We start from the raw sequence: 19994 nt of genomic DNA on the forward strand, positions 1-19994 counted from the left end.
TTTTTCGGTAGTAGTGTGCCATCTAGTGGCTAGTAGTCATTACGGTGTTAACGTTTTTTTTCGGTGACAGTGCGCCACATAGCTGCAAATTGCAGAAGCCAATTCCACCATTTATGTTGGTTGAAAACAACGTTTTATTTCTCTAATTCAACTGACAAATTAGTTGAATGGAAATGAAGTGTGCCTTAGCTAAGAAATGACAGCACGTTGAATTGGTGAATTCAACTAAAAAAATAGCCTTTTCAACAAATATTTTATTATTATTAAGGGAATCAGAAATAAAAAATCTAAATTAGCAAAAGTAAGATTTTTTTAGTTGTCTCAAAAAATAACTAACTAAAATCAGAAAATCAACTAATTTTTTCGCCAAAATGCTGAGTTCGGTCTTTCCGTGTGGGATCTATCCGAATAAATTTAATGTTGATTGAAAAACAGGTCTTACAGTTTTGAATCATTTTGAAAGTTTTTGAATTTTGAATCATTTTGAGAAAGATTTAGTACAGGCTGATGCTGACTCTTCATTTTGCTTCATAAATTTTATGAAGAATTTTTCACCTGGCTGGATTGTGATCTTTGAATGGCTTTGTGAACTTTACATGTATTTACTGAAATGAAAATTGTTATTTTGATTGCCTTTTAAATTTTAATTTGTTAGTTGAATTAGAGAAATAAAACGTTGTTTTCAACCAACATAAATGGTAGAATTGGCTTCTGCAATTTGCAGCTATGTGGCGCACTGTCACCGAAAAAAAACGTTAACACCGTAATGACTACTAGCCACTAGATGGCACACTACTACCGAAAAATATTTCAGTCGCGGTAGTCTTTTCTATATTAGCAGGTATAAATACGATGTTGTATTGGAGAAAAAGACATAAGCGAAACATAAGCTTCTTTTTGAAAGTTTTTCTTCTAAATCGCTGCTTTCTTCATTCGTCTTTGCGAAATCGACTCTCTCACTGAAAACTTTGAGCACTCGGAAAACAAAAACCGAATACAAGTAGCACACCGGACGGCGTAGCCCGGGAGATTGGAAGATACAAAAAACATCATTTGACATATACAATTAGTGTGCAACATTCGAAACTCACTTCACTGATGCGCGTAAAAACATTATTTCGCACCATCGCTTCAAATGCGCACAAATTCTGAATAAATACACTTTCCACTGTTCATGGGTTTTTGGCTAATAAACTTGTTAATTAAACCAATTTCATTTTTGTGTTCTTTGTGCTGTCCTTCAGTAATGATGGTGATAGATAAATAGAAACAAATTTTCTGATTTTAATAACAAATTAGTTGTCAATGAGAATTTCGTGTTGGATTGAAATATTGCTGGTTTTTGTCCAGGATATTCGCCAACGAAACAAATTCTGTAAAAGTAAGAGTTTTTTCCAGCAAAGTGAATTCTCAATTTTAACTAATTTCATAGTTATTTTGGAAATTTCGTTGTTAAAATCAACTAATTCAAAAGCAGTAATACGAATTAGGCGCAGAGCTAATTTCGGTCATTCCGTGCATAGTAAGAATATCTTAGATTTTGTTTATGACTTTGAGGCTTTTTCTAAATTGAAAAAAAAAACGTGCGCTTTCATTTTTGTTATGAACGTATAGATCAAAAAGCATCATTCGAACAACATTTTGTAATTTTTTCGTGGAAAAATATTGAGAAATAAGTCGGTAAAAAGGTAATTTTGAGGACGCTTCTTAAAAATCATGATTTGTGGTGTCCACTGTATCTCAGCGCAGACTAATCAGAAATGAACAAATGAACACAACATTGTTAGAGAAGAAGTTTTTCTATACCCCAACGTTTCTGCTTTTTTTTAATTTTTTGAATTTTTGGTGGTTGTTCAACTTCAAAAGTACGATTTTTCACGAAAAAATTCGCCATTTTATAGCTGTTAAACATCCCCAAAGTAACAAATAACGAAAAGAAAAACGTTGGGGTTTGGTTTTTTGTATGTAGAAAGTGTGTTCAAAATTTGAAAAAAATTGGTGCAGTAGTTTTTGAATGGCGATGGACACGGACTTTCAAAACCTGCTTTCGAGGAAAACGCGTTTAAAGTTTTTTGTCTATACAATCAATGGAGACAAATAATTACTCCAGGGAGCCCACAGGGTCTAACATTTTCAAAAAATCATATTTTTGCCTTTCTCATATAGAAAGGTTATGCAATCACTGTGAAAACCGACTTTTGAACGGAGCCTCGGAGACCCATAGTGTCATATACCATTCGACTCCATTCGTCGAGTACGCAAAATGTCTGTGTGTGTGTAACTTTCTTTTGCACTAACTTTTCTCGGAGATGGCTGAACCAATTTTTACAAATTTCCGGATTCCGGACTTCCGGATCCGGAAATATAGGGTAAAGTGTGTTAAAAATTTTATACCATCACTGAAAAGGGCGAAAAACCGTAAAAAGTTTTCTAAATCGACCTTAATTCTTCTCCAATTGATGGTTTTTATCAGTGGAAGGTCAAACAAACCGATTTCGGTTATCCTTTTAAGAATCGAAGAAAATTATTTTGAAGAATACCACAGTATCATATATGATAGTGTGATTGATATGAGAAAGGCATCATTACACCACTAGGTGGATTAAAACAGGGTTTTCTTTAATAATTCTTAAATGCTTCTGTGGCTCAGTCGATTATCAGACGAACTTGCGATCCAATGATTCTCGGTTCAAGCCGCGGGTGGGTTGCTAAAAAAAAATTTTTTTTTTCAATGAATTTCATGTCATGGAATTTTAGACACAATATTAAATGTTCTTCCACAATATTAAATGTTCTTCCACGTGTGTGGAGTGAATACTCACAGAAAAAAAATTATGAATTTTACAGGTGATGTAATTCTACAACCGACACAATTCATAACATTTTAACTTGTCAAAAGACTAAATATTTCATTCCCACAGAACTTTACAAGCTTCGAGTGTAATTTGCATTCGGCTACCATTATTCGCTATGTGGATTTATATGCATCAATAATCCATCGAGCCGATATGTGCTTCTATGGCACAGTCGATTACTGCCGTGCTTTGCGAGCTAATGTTTCTCGGTTCAAGTCGCGCTGTTTTTGTTTTGTTTGTTGATTTTCAAATCACATAATTTTACATGTTCTTGAATATAAATTTGAGTGGAATACGACGCTCCATTTATGTGCATGTTATAAGATGTAAAATCACTAGATTTATTCGAACTGTGCTTTCTTTGTTGGCCTTAGAAGGTTTTAGCAGATTGTTTGGCATTTCTTATGGGGTGCCGAATTTGATTCGTCTGCCTTTACATATTGCAAATCATTCTGCATTATTCCGAGAATGCAGAATGGTGTCGCTTTTGTAAAACCTGGGGTTGGAGGTTTTATTAAATGTGCATTTTGGCACCTGCAAATCGCTCAGCATCTTTTCGGGAATGCAGAACGATTTGTTTTTTTTTTGTTTTGTGTTTTTTTTTTCACCCTACACGGAGGACCCGCAGATCACAAAATTACAATATTGCAATTGTTGTTTCACGCCCTGGTTGGTTCAACTAAAATGTTGTTGATTCAACTAACATATCTGTTGATTTTGTCATAACCATTCAGGTAACCGAAACCGACAGCAAAACGCAGAACAAAAAACCTTTTCCTTTCACCAGAAGCGTTTCATATTGAAAATTCATTTATGTTAGTTACGTAGTGGTCGTTTTATGTAAGTGAAAGTATGCAGAAGAATATAACAGTTAATTGTAAAACAAGTTTTCCATGTGTTAAATAGATATTCTTACAGTATAAATGTTTTAATTTCATCTGAAAGTATTGTATTGTAGGACAGTTCATGTCAATGTTATTAAAACCACTTAACGCTTAAAAATTTGCTGTTAAAGTGAAGTGGTACTATTTGTATTTTCTTGAAAGTGTATCTGTAGCACCAAGTTTTGGATAAATTTCCTAATTCTCTGTGACCATTTTTCTGGTGAGTCCCCTTTTGAGAATTGTAATCTTTTGGTTCATTTCTATATCCTTTGTGAGTTTAGTGACAAAGATATAGGCAGTTAATTGAGTATAATTTCGTTGTTCAAACAGTGAACGATTAGCTCCCTCCAAACCCCCCCACTGAAGATGCTAAACTAGACACAGAAAAATCACTTACAAAGATTAAATAATAGGTGAAAATCCGGACAGAAATAAACAGAAAGTCGAAAGCTCAGTCAGTCTAAAAGGATTAATAGCTTCGCACCACCATGTGCGTCGAAATCACCACTCGTAGCATCACTTGTTGCCTGATTTTAGGCGTAACAAACGACTCAGCAGGTCTTCGCTAAACCAAACACTATTCTTCTCGTTCACTCCTTGGAGCACTTGGAATGATGGGAGTCATTTTATTTCGGTCTTATCAAGGATTCATTCCAATCGAAAAAGGTATTATTTTCTCTTTCACGTTAGTACAATTTCATATGCTATCTCGTCGCATGAACTAACCTACGAGAGTCGACGAACGCAGCCAATTTAAGTTCATTCGTTGATGGAGGGGTCTATCAATGGATTGTTTATTGATGGAGTGCTGAGAATTGAACCAGCTACAAAATATTGATGATCCCACCGTCGGTAGTGAAGCGACTACCTGTTGAATGCCAGTGTGAATGTGGTCGAAGTACCACCCTCGCCAATGAAAGCACACTCATACGTACCACCGACGACGACGTTGTTCATTGTGTTCAGTTAGTCAGTCAGTCAGTCGCATGCTTTCGTCGGGTTTAGTTGTGTTTCAATTGACCGAGTGAATCGAAATACGCGAGTGGTTTACTTTCTTGACTCATTCCAGTGACCATACTACAGCAAGATCATCCAGGCAATCTCAATTGGCAAGGTAATTTTTGCAATACCCAATTGAATGTGGTCTGTGCAATGTTCAAATCAATCGATAAGAATTGTTTTGAGAACGGTTATGCAAACCAGCTGCCGGCCGGGTCGTTGCGGCCACCACGTAAACGTTTGCGATTGGATTTTGGAAGCGAAAGTAGTCGTGCATGAAGGCAATCACTTCAGCAGTTCAAGAAGTCGAAAAAAGTCACTTATCTTTCCAGCGTCGCTGCGCTGGTGTGCGTTCCGTTACCGAGACGACTGTTTACGCGATTTATGCTGCCTCGTCAGAATCCAATTGCTGCTGCTGGATTACTCGAGAAAGAACAACGTGGCACATCTCACAATCTGGCTCAGTTGAGTTCAAGTTCCGTCATGTTGGCGACTGCTAAGTCAGATGGTTGGTACTGGCACTGGCTTGCCATTACTGTTTGCGGAATCAACTTCGGAAAGATGCTCTCACGGCAAGACGGTAGAAAGAGAAGGCAAATATGAATGTTATCTGTCTGTATCTAAAACCTACCACCGAGGCAGCCACAAACAACATCGTGGCCTATGTGCATCGTGACTTGTATGCAGGGGTACGCATGGCTGGTTGGGATGATGGTTGGGGACAGATAGACCAGAGCTCGAAGGCATGAAGAAGAAAGTTTTGCTCCCCGCGAGTTAACACTAGACTAGCTTTTGGTTAGTCACTTCGGTTAGTCTTTCACGTTGTGTCGTCGCGTTCGGGTGGCTCCTAGGCAGACAACCGTACGGTTCGTAAGGGGTTTTGGGTCGTAATCCGGTTTTGCTACAAAGGTTCACACAGTTGTCCGAATTAGCTAGGACAAGTTGTAAATAGTGCAATTTACACGCAATCGGGGATTCGTCGAACGAAACTGATTTCGCGAGAAAGGTCAGTATACTCAATGCGTACGGGGTTTCGTTCAAGGATCAGCCGTATTTTTTTTTTGTTTTTCTGCTGCTGAACAGCCTGAAAGGGATGGATGGATCCAGTTAGGGGTACGATTGTACGGTGTAACACGTATCGCTTGCGGAAGTGACTGTTTATTTGCTTTGGAAAGTGTTTCGATTGGATGGCACAGTTGGAAAGTGTAAATTAATGTAAATCTGTGAAATTGGAAATATTAGATCAGACAAAGTCATACGAGTAAAGAGTTCCGTACAGTTTTGGGCAGCCCAAATTAGCTTCAAACGAATACTATTTTCCGAAATGGAAATGAATAGATCTGTTAATTACGATATAGAAAATATGTTTTTAGTTGCACACCAAACTGATTGAAAACGACTTAATTTGAAATATAGTCTTACAACTGGTGAAACGATCAACTTCTATTCTGTTTATGCGTACTTCATTCCTGACATTTAATAATTCATGAATAATTCGCAGAATTCGGTAAATTTTTACCGAATTTTCAACAGCTAAACGTTCCGTAATCGATTCGGCTGAACTGTCAAACAACTACCGTAAACTGTAAACCAAATGTATCTAACTAATTGTTCGATATTTGTGTGTGTGTTTGTTTTCCTCTGGTTAAAATTCTGGATTTTCGGATTTAAAAAAACAACACAAATTCACAAAAACGAATGATGAAAATTTCAACCTGTTGTGGCTATGGTTTCATTCCACGAAAAAAAGGGTTAAATGTTCTTGCTGACCGGAATTATGAGCGCCTTCCAAAACACTGCACAATCCGTCGAGTCCACCAGAAGGCAGCAAGTGGACCAGTGATACAAAATTATTTTCTGCCTATAAGTAAACAAAACGATTTAAGTGGTTCTAATGTTTTAAAAACTTTAGCACCTGTACCTCAATCCATTCGATAAACTATTCAACATTTTTTTGATTGGTTAATGAAAAGACACCTACTGGAAATTTTAATAACTGTTTGACATTTAGTTTCACAACAATCAGTTGTCACAGAAGTTCGGTTGTTGGAAGATAATTTTACCGTACGGACAGTATGGATTTTACCGTACTCGACGACTATTCAGATTTAGCGTATGAATTGTATATCTATTTACAAAATTCAGTAATGAAAATTTACGTAAAACTGATGTACCGAAATATTGGTCATTTCTATAGATTACCGAAATTTCTCGTCAAAAATATCACCGAACAAATTAATTAAATCTTAGTGTGTACAATGCCAGTACCTGTGCTGTACGATACAACAAAATTACCATCTAGCAAAAGATGATTTTTATACTCGATTTCAACTGAAAAAGGCGGGTGGGTAAGACATAACTGGATGTTGTGAATACGAAAACAACTGACATGTTTCTAAACACTTCCGAATATCAATTAGTTGATCAATTGTATGAATTATGCAAGCATTCCTCTTTTTCACATTTTTCGCAAAAACAAAAAAGGCTTCACTTGATCTAGATTACTGTGAATTTCACACAGCGAAAAGTGCACAAATCTAGCCAAACTGTTCTAGATTTGCACTAAACTGAGGATATTTCCTTACGATTTGCGAACAACAAATCCTAATAGTTCTTTAGAAAACTTTTAGAGTCATTAGAACGGCTGATTTTGTGTAATGCTCTCCACCGTTGCTTTTTCACCAATGCAAATGACGCAGCTGTGACGTAATCGCTCTTGTCGGAAGCGAAACTAGTTTCGCAAACGACACAAAATACATCTGCTCGCAGTGGCGATAGAATCCAAACTGATCCAATTCTTGTTGAGAGGCTTGTTTTTACCTGATTTCGTTTGCAGCTTTTTCACTAATGGGCATTCTTAACGGCTATAAAAATAGCCGCAAGCAGAATTTTAACGTCGATTATTTCATTTCGGATTTGCATAATTTATTGAAAGAAACTATTAATATGATGTAGGGATTCGTTTCTAGCATTCAGAAGGACCAAATTGAGGAACTCACTACGATATTAAACACTGTTCGGAACATTTTTCTCGAACGATTTGTTGTACAGTTCTCCAATAATGTACTATTGAAATACTTCAATGCTTTTTCTTTACACGCTTAAGTTGGAAAATTTCGATTCTATTGGTAGTTAGATTATAAAAATCCTTTCACAGATCACTGAGCCATAAGCTTTAAAAATACGAGCAAGACAAACGCGCCTTATGAATTATTCCCTTTGATACTCGTTTATACCAAACATTTCAGAAATGTTTAATTTTGAATTATTTGAGATTATGCCACACAACAGAAAATTTTATCATAAAATTGTGATCATTATTCCGATGGGGTGTAGCAAAAATTATGTTGATTCGTTAGATACAACAAGAGATATTCACGATCCAAAACTTATCACTCTCTCAGGGGGTAAATTTGGAAAAGGCACCCCATAGTAAAGTAAGTCGTATTCACGACAAAAAACGCAAGTCTGACGGGTCTGACGAACGCAAGGGAATAAAACTGCTCGACCGCAAAACTGTGCACGATGCAAACTGAATCCATGCCGATGCAAGCCACTTGAGAGTGCTTTCTTTAAATATTCCCGTCATTAAACGTTTTCAGTCGAAAAGGCGGGGTCCGTGCATACGCGCTACCATTTCGCCACTCTGAATCTTGTTTTAGTGACTCTAAAACGCCAGTCAGTAAAAATAGCGCGTACATCGAACATGGTCTACATCCTGGCCGTCATCCGACCGATACCTTATATCCAAACATCTTCTCTGTCCATCATTGGAATGCATAAGAACGCAGGTTCGAGTGCTGTCTCTGAGCGTATCTTTTTCCAAAAATTAATCTTTTCTGTTAGTTTTTCATACATTTGGCTTCTCCAATATATGTTTCCGCTCAGTCATTGCAAAACTGAACTTAGTTATGGCGGCTTTACGTCAAACAACTAAAATTAATAAATCATCAAAAAGTAGTTCTTTGACATCGATTTTCGGTTCTACATTTTCCTTGAATGCGAAACTTCTGCTGCTGAATATGTAAGTGGCACTCGTTCGTTCTGTATTTCGAATACGAAATTCGGCATTCTGTGGCTCGATTGAGCACGAATTTTCCATACAGAAGCATCACTCGATCGAATTAGAGAATGCAAATTGTTACATTCGTTCGACAAAATCCGATTCGACCGAAATACAGAATTGGGGTGATAGTTTTCACTCACTTGGTTGAATTTCGAGCATGGTTATTCATAATTTTCTGATCATGAACCTTTTGGGGTTTTTGGTTTGTGAAGGAAGCACATATATGTTTTCATTTTCTTCACGTTTCGTCTTCGACTCATCAATCGAATTGAACTACCATGTCCCCCTAGCAGTTCAATTTAAACCGCTAAGCAGAAGCAAAGTATACACTACTTATGTAATACCTTAAGGATATTGCAAGGCGCAGGTAAACAGATTACGACTGACTATTAATTCATAAAAGGTAACCCACAGTATGGTAAGACATTTTCACGTCAAAAAAGAAGATTTTACTTACACTCTCTTAACAGCACAATCGACCTTAACAGCACAATCGACTGTCGATGTTTCTTCCGACTTGCATTCAAAACTTTTCACAACAGTCGATAGTGCAAAACTCAGCGGATACAACCGGTTTCGATTAGCTCATACCGAAAACCTGTCCTGAAGCACCCAAACACCGAACCTGTCCAATCTTAGCGAAAGCATTTCTATGCCATATCGCAAAAATTGACTAAGCGTTGCAACACCACCCTGCTTCTAATTCTGCGTTGTCAGTTTCGTCCCACCAAGACCGGATCGATGGCGCAGAGATTCCTCCACGGGGCGGCAAGATTCAAAGCAATAGTCATTCCGGTAAATAGTTCAGGTTGTGAGGAAATTTCTACTTTCATGTTTCGAGCCTCTGGTGAACCGAGTCACCAACAGCTCGGATCATACCACCGGCAATTATATCGTCAAACCGCTTAGTTTGCCGATCACAATCCTGGCTTTTGCAACGTCGGGCGTTGTAGAGAAACGGGGTGGCACAGTGGCAATCGTTATTTCAAATGCATTTCTTGAGCTGGAGCGATCGTGACGGTCACGTTGGCGACCACCATGTGAAGACGTTTAGAAAGTATCAAGTCCGTGAAGTGTTTTGTTTCTATGTTTCAAAAACATTTCGCGCCTGCTGTGCTGACTAGTTGCTGGAAGTAGTCAAGTTGAACTGTTGGAAATGGTTGAGACTGTCGAAAATTTGGATTTCGGATCAAGGATGACTAACACTTGCAAGCAAAACAAGTATTTTAAGTTTTCAAATTGATGTCTGGAGAAGAGGTCATAAATGAATCGCAGAAATATCAATAGTGTCATCAAGTTTTAATATATTAAACAGAAGTCTATTAAACCGTATTTTGACCGGGAACTAAAATGTAAAGATTGATTTCAAGTGACAATATCAATCATTTCAATTTTCCCTGTTTTCGGAAGCGAAATACTAAATCGATCTCACATCAATTTATCGAATGCTGACTGAACCAATCAAAAGGAAAGGTCTTATGGTAGCGTACGAAATCGTTCAAACTGGTCTCTAAACTATTTTAATATGACGTAAGGTAATTCCCAAAACAAAACAACTTTACAGTTTCCATTTGCAAGTCAAGTTCTAGTATTTCAAAAAATTCCTCAGTGACATAAACGGTTGTGAGAAGGCACTACTACATCACAAGGTGGTTTAGAATGGTTTCATTCGTTGGCGACAGTTGACTTGACCACTGACTGGGTGTGCGATAAGGTTGGATTTTTGTGATGCGCGAGCTAAATTTTTTTTCCATAAATACGTTTATTTAAGAAAGGCAGTTTACATAAGTTTTTCTTCGCCGTAGCATCACTTTTACATAACATTCTTATCCTAATATAATTCTAAAATAGTCACAACGGTTTAAATTTATTAAAACATATTCCTCTTATTACTTAAATATCATCTTAGGTAATTCGTCATTAATTATGTAAACTACTCGGAAATATTATTTGAACCAAACGATTAACTTCTATAAATTATAAAATAAGCTGTTATTTTCAGACGTTTTGTTGATAATTTCCTAAACTATTTCGAGTTTGTTTGTATCATTACATAATTTCTATTCTAATTTAGCTATTGGTTGAACTGATGGACGCAGCTGGAATCAGAACTAATTCTTAAAAGGATCCTTTATTAAATTGAAACTCCAACTTTCTTTATGAAATGATAAAGAAGTTTCATGTAAGGGAGGTCACGACAAGCAAGAATGTCTCGAACTGGAACATTGGATAGTCTACCTTTGGTACGCAAGGAATTTATTAGATGCAAGAGATCTGACATCACGATACTCCACGCATGTCCAAACGACATGATCAATATCGTGATAACCTTCGCCACAAGCGCAATGATTAGTCTCGGAAAGTCCAATTCGAAGGAGATGTGCATCCAACGTGTAGTGATTGGACATGAGTCTGGACATCACTCGAATGAAGTCCCTACTCACATCCAGTCCTCTGAACCATGCCTTTGTCGATATTTTAGGAATAATTGAGTGCATCCACCGACCTAAATCATCTATATCTCAAGAAGTATGCCAGCTGGCAAGTGTTCTTTGGCGGGACGCGCTATAGAATTCGTTGAAAGCAATCGGTCTCTCATAAATTTTTCCCCACAACAGCACCACGTTTGGCTAAACTATTGGCTCTTTCATTGCCTGGAAAGAAGCAATGAGCCAGGACCCAAACTATTGTGATTTGATAATTATTATTCAATATGACGTGCAGGCACTATTTTATTTTGTCCAAGAAAAACGGTTCAAAAAATAAAGCTGAGTCAGGGACATTTAGGAGGCTGTCATGAATAGGAATATATCTTGAAGGGGCGATGGCGATGTGACATATGGTTAAAATATACTATCATAAATCTTGTTTGAGATTGAAGCTCGACTAGTTTTTCGAAGTTACTAATAACCAGGGGATTCAGTACCTCACATCTTATTAGCAGTCGCGATAAAAGCTCCCAAAAACGATCTTTCAGGGGAAGAGCTCCCGCCAGAACTTCGAGACTCATTGTATGTGTCGAATGCATGCACTCAAAGCAATTCGCAAACAACGATACTGAATTCGCTCCAGTTTGATAATATGAGAGTTTGCAGCGGAACGAAAGCAAACGCATCCATATTCCATCACTGAAAGTATCGTTGTCTGATACAATTTTATTAGATCTTCCGAATGAGCACCCCACCAAGATCCTGTTATTGTTCAAAGAAAATTTACTCTTTGTTGTCATTTTGTTATCAGATAACTAATGTGTCCTCCCCACGTGCATTTGGAATCAAACCATACCCCGTGGTATTTGAAAGTCAAAACCTGTTGGATCATTCTTCCCATCATATGAAACTGTTTTCTCCGCAGAGAATTCGATACCCAGATGAACAGCCCAAACGGATGAGTTATCGAGTTATGGTTTTTGCAAATCAATAGCTTTGGGTCTAGTAACTAAAACATGTAGCTAATTCTGAATGTTGCCAAATCGCCATGTGAAAAATTCATGCATTTATCTGACAAAAGGTTGTGCCAATAATTATTTATAATCGCTGGAAGTCCATGTTGATGGAGCTTGTCTGCAAGAACACATCAATGGAAACTGAATCAAATGCTCTTTTAATGTCTAAAAATACAGATGTCATTTGTTGTTTTTGAGCGAAGGTGGATGTCAGACGAAAGTAATGCAAGGCAATCATTCGTCCCTTTATTTCTACGGAAACCAAACTGAGTATCTGACAACAAACCGTTCGTCTGGACCCAAGTGTCGAGACGTCGTAGAATAATTTTTTCGAACAATTTCCTGATGCAGGACAACATCGCAATGGGTCTATATGAGTTGTGATTGGAAGCTGGTTTCCCCGGCTTTTGAATGGCGATAACTTTCACTTGCCTCCAGTCAGGAGGAACAATATTTTGCTCAAGAAACTTGTTGAACAATTCCAACAAACGTCTTTTTGCAAGGTCGGGCAGTTTCTTCACCAAGTTGAATTTAATTCTGTCCAACCCAGGAGCGTTATTGTTACAAGACATGAGTGCTATGGAAAATTCCATCATTGAAAAGGGCCTATCAATGGAACCATTATTTGGAGAAGACTCCCTAATAATGCTATGCGTAGGAACAGAATCTGGACAAACTTTCCTCGCAAAATCAAATATCCATCTATTCGAGTATTCCTCACTCTCATTTCCTACGTGAAGATTCCTCATTCGTCTGGCCGTATTCCAAAAACTAGCTCATTGCGGTTTAACTAGCTTATAATAACATTAACTATAGTGCTTTTTTCCCTGAAAATCATCTTAAAACTTCTCAAGCATTATATAAAAATATAACTCAGTTTTTAATAATTGAACAGTAGTGAAGAACGGCATATATCTAAAGTGGCAGCGTAACTGGGATTTTGAACGTAACAGCAAATTACGGGAAATAAAAAACACCATCATGCCTTTCAAAGAGGCAATAGGCGAAAATAGGAAGGAAAGCGTGAAACTTTGTAGACTTCGCATAGGACACACTGCTTTCACACATGGAGACTTACTCGAGAGAACCGAAGCACCGCAATGCAAATTCTGCAACGAAATCTTATCGGTAAAACATGCAATTGTGGATTGCGAAGAACTCAGCGAAGTACGAACACGAACAGGATTGCCGGCTAACATGAGAGAAGCCCTCGCAGACGACTCGGAAAGAGCTAGGAAAGTGTTGAACTTTTTCAGAGAAGTTAACTTGTATGGTAACATATAAATGAAAGTGAAATGTAAATAAGTTTTTTGCGACGAACCCTAATTACAAAGTTATAAAAGGTACTAAATATACAAAAAAATTGAATATGATTTAGATTTCCCAAATTCCGCTGAAAAATTCAATGCATTTATAATTTCCCACAAAACTTGTACGTGGAACATAAAAAAAGTGATTTCTCTAATATTGCCAAATTTTCTACTCAACGTCGATTGAAGTATGTCGGAATTCAGAGTGCGGCATGAGCATTACTGCATTACTGAGAGGAAGGGCCAAAACCAAGCAATTCGTTGCTGATTTCTACTGTATTTAGGGCATTTGATAAATTCAGCAGGAGAATCTTGAAATTGGATGTTATGTCATATGGATAAGTTGTGTACGGCTGTAAAGATAAACCTACTGAAGAAGATGCTTGAGATCCCATCCTCCAAGACTCGACCTTCTCTCCGTCCGATTTGTTTCGAGACTTCAACTTTCGGAAGCAACGAAAAAAAAGCTTGAGCGAATTCTATTCCTATTTTTATATTTATAAAAAAGGTTAAAAAAATATCGCCCTATTTTGAAAATTTTCGTAAGAAACAACGTCACTTTGGGAATTTATATGAAAATATTTTTATCATTGAAAATACGCAAAAAAAACACAACCATGCTTGGTGAATAATCGGACAGAAAAAAATATGTATGTTCCTTTCCGTTTTGAATAAAGACAGTAAAAACATATTAACTACAGGGTGGGCCATTTATAGTGAACAAAATATATGAAAAAAGAACCGTTTTATTTATTTTCATTTTTTTATAATTTATTTTGGTTCAAGGAGACAGCTTTTTTTTGAAAATGATATTTTTTCGGCGTTTCCATCGTTTTGACCAATGCAATGGCTGTAAGTATGTACTATTTGATGTTTTTTTATTCATCGCAATAAAATGATTTCTGCATTTCTTACATTAATCGAGAGAGATGGGTTGACGTGAAAGTAACAAAAATTGAAATATCCAAATTCCAGTTTTCGTTAGAAACGCACTCTAATTATTTTCCCTCTAAGAGAAGGAATAAAGCTTCGAAACGTTGGCCACTGGCGTGAAATAAATGTAATGTTAATGGAATTCAATGGTATTTCGAATTGGTATTTTTATTTTACATTCCATTAACAGTTCCCGTTACAATTAGTGAAATAAATGTTAGCTTTGCATTTCGTCTTCGACTCGTCAGTGCTAAACAGCCAGTGTAGAGCTATTATGCCACATAGTAGTTCAGAATAAACCGCCCTGAAGACCGAGTTATGTAATGGCTACTTACAATACTCTTTTCATTTTTGCACCGAAGTGTAATATTTTTCCTAACGTGCCAAACGAAAACATGTTTCGGTAAATATTTACTGCCTGATTCAGATAGTGGTCATTAAGGGGCTGACGTTTTTTTTTTGCTAGAGCACTTAACCGATTTTGCTGGCATTAAGCTGAAATGAAATTTGTAAACACTAAAGAAATTTAAAATTTAGTATACACCCATATTGGCCAGAAGCAGTCAAAATGACTGCATTGTGAAATTCATAAAAAAATATTTTTTAATGTTTTTTTTTGTGTGAGAATCAACTTTTTATTCGAGGCCCGAAGAGCCGAGTGTCATATACTCAGCTCGACGAACTGAGCAAATCTCTCTCTCTCTCTCTCTCTCTCTCTGTCTGTGTGTATTTTACAAAAAAGTGCACTCGATTTTCTCAGATATGGCTGGACCAATTTTTACTAATTTACATTCAAATCGAAGGTCCTTTGGTCCCATAGGTTGCTATTTACCTGGATCAGACTTCCAGTTCGGGAGTAACGAGGTAAGATGTGCAAAAAATTAAGAAAAAGTGCACTCGATTTTCTCAGAGACCGCTTAACTTATTTTCTACAACTTAGATTCAAATTAAAGTCCTCATGGTCCTATAGTTTGCTGTTAAATGTCATCTGGATTCGACTTCCGTTTCGGGAGTTACGGGGTAAAACGTGCAAAAGGAACAAAATAAACCGCTTATCAAATTTCCACAAGCTTAGAGCACAAATGGGAGGTCTAATACTACCAAATTTCATCCGATACGACTTCCAGTTCCAGAACTACAGGTTGATAAATATAAAAATTCCGTTTTCAGGAGACTCCAACTCCAATTTCTCAGAAACGGCTAAACCGATCTTCGCAAACTCAAATTCAAATGAAAAGTATTATGTTTTTATAAGTCGATGTAGAATTTTATCCATACATCCGGATTCAGGTTCCGGAAATACAGTGCACAGTGGTCCGAAACGGGAAATTAGCGTGACAAAAATATTTTCACTATTAAATATTAGTTTTTTGTAGTTGGTGTCTTCACAAAAGTTGTTTGTAATCGAATGGCGCTCCTTTTGATCATATGACGCTCCTTTTGATCAAATGACGCTCCTTTCGACCAAATGACGCTCCATTTGATGGAAAAAGTTACTAGGGAGGTCCTTATTTAGATTGAAATCTGAAATCTAACTTTCTTAATTGAACTCAAAAATGATTTCGTTGTACAATAAAGTTGTAGAAAATTTTATTTTGAGCAACTTTGTTGAAAAATGCACCTCTCTAAACTCTCGAGTAAAAGTAGGGTGGCTCCCAAAAAATCACTTTTTTTATTCTAACTTTTTTGTGAAACGTTCTATCGAAAAGTTGTCTTTAGAAGAGTTGTAGAACTAATCATTGCGCACAATCTATTTCCGGCTGTAGTTTTTGTGTGTCTCATTTCTCGAAAAAACTATGTATGGAACATTTGTAGAACTGATTCGATACTATTATTTTGCTCATGAAAGTATGTTGATACGCTAAGGCGTTTAAGAGTTATGCAATGTTTATGCTTTTTTGAGGGTATTTTTAAAACTAATTTAAATAAGTTAAAAAAATAACACCCTTCCAATTTTCTCTTAAATTTTTACTTATATTATGACCTTTTAGGAACCGCATAGGATACATTTTTATCGATCTGGCATCTAATGAATATTGATATTTGAAGCTTGACTAGTTTTTGATGAAAAAACAATCATAACTTTTTACTGGTAAAAAGCTTAGTTGAGCCAAATTGTGCGCAATGATTAGTTCAACAATTCTTCTAAAGACAATTTTTCGATAAAACGTTTCACAAAAAAGTTAGAATAAAAAACGTGCTTAATCCACCTAGCAGTGAGATGATACCTTTTTTTATCAATCCGCATGTGTTTTTTGCATAAATATTCTTCGGTGTTTCAGTTTTCATGACATTATTTTAATGACTGTCGTTTTATGCTGCAATTTGACATTTTAATCACTCATCACTCTATCTAAAAGTGGGACAATCGATTAAACATTCCATGATATGTCGAAGTAAAGTCACTTTATAGTTTACGGTAATTTAAGGTACTTCCAGAGTCGGTATTCAGACACCAGCATAACCCAAACCGATTCGTATGGCCATATAACGAATAAATTGCAATAGTTTTGAGTCCAACTTTCAAGCTTTTCGGGATTATCATCTTCTATATCGGTTTGAATTTTAAAAATTCATCCTCCTGTAATTCCAGTATCGGAGGTCAGCATTGGATAAAATTAATTAATTTTGTTGTGACTATAAGTTTATTTTAATTTGAATTTTTGTTTCTGAAATTCGATTTGGCTTTAGTTGAGAAAACGATCGAGCTTTGAGAAACGATTCGATACTGGAGCCGGAATTCGAAAATCGGTGTAGCCGAAGTCAGACAAATTCATCTGTAAGCCGTATAGTTTACATTTGTTTCAAAATGTTTAAAAATCAGTGTAGACATCTTTGAGAAATCGTAGTACGAGTCAAATTGTTGGGTGCCTTCCGAATCGAAAACTGAAAGCCACTAAAACTGAAATACGTTTATTTGGTTGTCGACTATTCTAGTCAGCAAATCTTAGATGATTCTTAGATTTAATTTGAATCTTACATCGGTTCAGCCATCTACGAGGAAAATGAGTTACAGAATTTTAATTTCGTTTCGCATATCATCCTGTAATTCCGGAACCAGAAGTCGGATCCAAACATAATTCAGAAACCTTGTTTAGGAGCATACGAATTTTCATATGAATCTGAGTTTGTAGAAAACGGTTGAGTCATCTCCGAAAAAAAATGAGTGAAATTATTTGTCACACACGCATTTGCTGATCTCGACGAACTGATTCGAATGGTATATGGGTGTTATGTTCTTCCAGCATTTATTGCTGTAAGCAGTTTAAATCAATATAATTATGAAATTGTTCAGAATTCGGAAGTACTACCATCTTTCCAATATGTCATATTCGAACGATTATGTTGCCGAAAACGAACCATGCTAAAATCGGTCCGAGGCAAAATGTCATGAAAAAGGATGCTGCAGACAGTCTTTTTGGTACTTAGAAACAATTGTATGTAACAGTATAAAAAATCGTGTTTTACTTTGCTCCCAAACCTTTCTTTCCCATACAGCGCTCAGAACTTCTACTGCTGGAATAGGGGGAAAAGTCCTTTTTCACAAAAATTTCGATATCTCCGTTAAAAATGGACGGATTTTAACAATCTATGGCTTGTTGAATAGCTATTACCGTGCGGAATCTATGTCTGAAAACATACTCAGATACTGTCAATTCAGATACTGTCAAAAAACTGAAAATTTTGACATAAAACTTCGTATAACTCAAAAAGTAAACATCCGATCTCAAAACCATTCAATAGCGTTTTGGGTGACGGGAAGACCTTTCATTTGCGACTAGTTTGATCCAAATCGGTCCAGCCATCTCTGAGATCTCGACCTCTTAGTTGACAACACACATACAGACACACACACATACACAGACAGACATTTGCTCAGTTCGTCGAGCTGAATCGATTGGTATATGACATTCGGCCCTCCGGGCCTCGGAAAATTTTTCGAAAGTTTGAGCGAATTCTATACCTATTTTTTATATATATAAAAAAAGGTAAAAAATGATTTTTTGGGAGCCACCCTACTTTTACTCGGGAAAAATTATGTAACTCGATCAAATGAAGGGATAGAGAGGTGCTTTTTTTCAAAAAGGTTGCTCAAAGTAAAATTTCCTACAACTTTAACGTACATCAAAATCATTTTTGAGTTCAATTAAGAAAGTTAGATTTCAGATTTCAGTCTAAATGAGGATCACCCTAGTAACTTTTTTCATCAAAAGAAGCGCCATTTGATTACAAACAACTTTTGTGAAGACACCAACTACAAAAAACTAATATTTAATAGTGAAAATATTTTTGTCACGCTAATTTCCCTTTTTGGACCATAGTGCAGTGTAGTGTGTATGAAATTGCAACCTGTCATATAGAGCGATAATGCGAAAAACGTAAAAATCCTAAATTCCGGTTCCGGAAGTGCCGGTTATAGAAGTTGGAAACTCAAAAACGGAGCTCTCTTCACTTTTTTAGAAACAGATAAGTTGATTTTCACAAACTTAAACTTAAATAAAGGAGTCATAGTCTATAAAATAGACTGCTTTTATTCTTTGTTTGCACCTCACTTCCGGTTCCGGAACAACAGGATTAGATGTGTTTAAATGATTTTAAACCGTCATTTAGAGCGAAAATACAAAAACGAAGAATTCCTATTAACTTGGGTTACAACTCCTTAGAATTGAAAAGGTTATGCTAATGTGTTCCCAAACAAACTGTTTTGTTCCTATTTAAAATTCAAAGAAAAGTTTTTTGAAGAATCCCTTAGTAATAGTAATGTAAACATGAGAAACTATATATAACTATATCAGAAAGGCAGATGGATTAAAACAGGTTTTACCTTTCTCATATAGAAAGGTTATGCAATCACTGTGAAAACCGACTTTTGAACCGAGGCCCGGAGGGCCGAGTGTCATGTACCATTCGACTCAGTTCGTCGAGTACGCAAAATGTATGTGTGTATGTAACGTTTTTTTTGCACTAACTTTTCTCGGAGATGGCTGCACCGATTTTCACAAATTTAGATTCCAATGAAATATCTTGTTGTCCTATACAAATTTCCTGAATATTTTTTGGATCCGACTTCCGGTTCCGGAATTATGGTTTAAAATGTGCCAAAAATTGTGACAATAAGTGCACCAACTTTTTTCGGAGATGGCTGAAGCGATTTTCTCAAACTTAGCTTCAAATGAAGGGTTTTGTGGTTCCATACAAAATTCCTGAAAATCATTTCGATCCGACTTTCGGCTCCGGAGTTAGGTTCAAATGAAAGGTCCTTTGGTCCCATACGTAATTCCTGAATTTCATTCGGATTCGACTTCCGGATCCGGAAATATAGAGTAAAGTGTGTTGAAAATTTTATACAATCACTGAAAAGGGCGAAAAACCGTAAAAAAAAATCTAAATCGACCTCAAATCTTCTCCAATTGATAGTTTTTATCAGTAGACGGTCAAGAAAACCTATTTCGGTTATTCTTTTATTATTTTGAAGAAACCACAGTATTATATATGATAGTA

At 36.5% G+C, this 19994-nt stretch overlaps 1 protein-coding gene across 2 annotated transcripts in view; it reads left to right on the forward strand.

Moving 5' to 3' along the window:
* Positions 1 to 4723: 4723 nt before the first annotated feature.
* The window catches only part of LOC131430658 (FK506-binding protein 2), an 82472-nt gene continuing 67201 nt past the window's right edge, over positions 4724 to 19994 (forward strand). Inside the window, exon 1 of one of the 2 annotated variants that reach the window (XM_058595797.1) lies at positions 4724 to 4853. The gene's annotated coding sequence lies outside the window, so the exon portion shown is untranslated. Of the gene's footprint in view, positions 4854 to 5590; positions 5745 to 19994 lie in introns of those variants that run through there. The other variant, XM_058595796.1, reaches the window with a different exon arrangement.

This window comes from Malaya genurostris, chromosome 2 (assembly GCF_030247185.1).
Source record: "Malaya genurostris strain Urasoe2022 chromosome 2, Malgen_1.1, whole genome shotgun sequence".
Taxonomy (NCBI): Eukaryota; Metazoa; Arthropoda; class Insecta; order Diptera; family Culicidae; genus Malaya; species Malaya genurostris.